Here is a 2,537-nt window from a genome sequence, read left to right as displayed (position 1 = left end):
CCCCGCGGCATGTGGGATCTTCCCGGACCGGGGCGCAAACCCGTGTCCCCTGCATCGGCAGGTGGACTCTCAACCACTGCGCCACCAGGGAAGCCCTAAATTATACTTTTTAAAGATGAGTGATATTGTGCATAAGCTTATTGGCCTTTGGTATTTCTATTCAGTGAACTGCCTGTTTATATCCGTCTGTCTGGTTTCCCTCCCTTCCTTCCTTTCTTTCTTCCATTTGTTAGTGATTTGTATGAGCTCTTTGCAAATTTAAAACTTCAGTACCTTGTCTATAATACAGGTTGCAAGTATTTTCCCAGTTTTTAGTATATTTTTTTACTTCCCTTATAATATTTTTAAAATTCAGAACTTAAACATCACATGTGCATATACACAGGGTGTATAAGAGGTACTACATATATTTGGTCATCATAGAAGCAGTGTAGCTCTAGAGCCAGAATGCTGAGGCTCAAATTCTATCTCTTCTGCTTACTAGCCCTACAATCTTAGACAAGACACTTAACCTCAGTTTCCTCATCTTTAATATGAATCATAATAATACTTACTTCCCAGTGCTGTGAGATTAAATTAGTTATTATATACAAGAGCACTTACAACAATAGTACCTGGTACATAGTTAGTGCCTAGATTGTAAAAAGATTCACCCAATTTTCTGCTATTAGTTTTTTGGTTCACTCTTCTTTTTTTTAATTAGTTATCTAGTTTATACACATTAGTGTCTACACATCAATCCCAATCTCCCAATTCATCCCACCACCACCACCACCACCTGCCCCACTCCCCGCCCCCGCCAACCCCCGGTGTCCATACGTTTGTTCTCTACATCTGTGTCTCGATTTCTGCCCTGCAAACCGGTTCACCTGTACCATTTTTCTAGATTCCACATACATGCGTTAATATGCGATATTTGCTTTTCTTTTTCTGACTTAATTCACTCTGTATGACAGTCTCTAGGTCCATCCACGTCTCTACAAATGACCGAATTTCATTCCTTTCTATGGCTGAGTAATATTGCATTGTATATATGTGCCACATCTTCTTTATCCATTTGTCTGTCGATGGGCATTTACGTTCCTTCCATGACCCGGCTATTGTAAATAGTGCTGCAGTGAACATTGTGGTACATGACTCTTTGAATTATGGTTTTCTCAGGGTATAGTTATGATTTGCATTTCTCTAATGATTAGTGATGTTGAGCATCCTTTCATGTGTTTGTTGGCAATCCGCATACCTTGTTTGGAGAAATGTCTTCTGCCCATTTGTGGAGTGGGTTGTTTTTTTCATATTGAGCTGCAGGAGCTGCTTGTAAACTTTGGAGATTAATCCTTTGTCAGTTGCTTCATTTGTAGTTTGAATTTATTTTTGTGTATGGTGTTAGGGAGTGTTCTTATTTCACTCTTCTACATGCAGCTGTCCTGTTTTCCCAGCACCACTTATTGAAGAGGCTGTCTTTTCTCGATTGTATATTCTTGCCTCCTTTATCAAAAATAAGGGGACCATATGTGCATGGGTTTATCTCTGGGCTTTCTATCCTGTTCCATTGATCTATATTTCTGTTTTTGTGCCCGTACCATATTGTCTTCATTACTGTAGCTTCGTAGTATAGTCTGAAGTCCGGGAGCCTGATTGCTCCAGCTCCGTTTTTCTTTCTCAAGATTGCTTTGGCTATTCGGTGTCTTTTGTGTCTCCATACAAATGGTGAAATTTTTTATTGTAGTTCTGTGAAAAATGCCATTCGTAGTTTGATAGGGATTGCATTGAATCTGTAGATTGCTTTGGGTAGTATAGTCATTTTCACAATGTTTATTCTTCCAATCCAATGTTATGGCTAAAACTTCCAAAACTATTTTAATAACAGTGGTGCGAGTGGACAACCTTGACTTGTTCTGATCTTAGTGGAAATGGTTTCAGTTTTTCACCACTGAGAATGATGTTGGTGGTGGGTTTGTCATATATGGCCTTTATTATGTTGAGGAAAGTTCCCTCTTTGCCTACTTTCTGGAGGGTTTTTATCATAAATGGGTGTCGAATTTTGTTGAAAGTTTTTTCTGCGTCTATTGAGAAGATCATATGGGTTTTCTCCTTCAGTTTGTTAATATGGTTTATCACATTGATTGATTTACGTATATTGAAGAATCCTTGCATTCCTCTGGGATTAACCCCACTTGATCATGGTGTATGATCCTTTCAATGTGTTGTTGGATTCTGTTTGCTAGTATTTTGTTGAGTTTTGCATCTCTGTTCATCAGTGATATTGGCCTGAAGTTTTCTTTCTTTGTGACATCTTTGTCTGGTTTTGGTATCAGGGTGGCCACGTAGAATGAGTTTGGGAGTATTCCTTGCTCTGCTATATTCTGGAAGACTTTGAGAAGGATAGGTGTTAGCTCTACTCTAAATGTTTGATAGAATTCGCCTGTGAAGCCATCTGGTCCTGGGCTTTTGTTTGTTGGAAGATTTTTAATCACAGTCTCAATTTCAGTGCTTGTGACTGGTCTGTTTATATTTTCTATTTCTTCCTGGTTCAGTCT

Source organism: Physeter macrocephalus, chromosome 11, assembly GCF_002837175.3.
Source record: "Physeter macrocephalus isolate SW-GA chromosome 11, ASM283717v5, whole genome shotgun sequence".
Lineage (NCBI taxonomy): Eukaryota > Metazoa > Chordata > Mammalia > Artiodactyla > Physeteridae > Physeter > Physeter macrocephalus.
Note: the sequence above shows the minus strand (reverse complement) of the source record.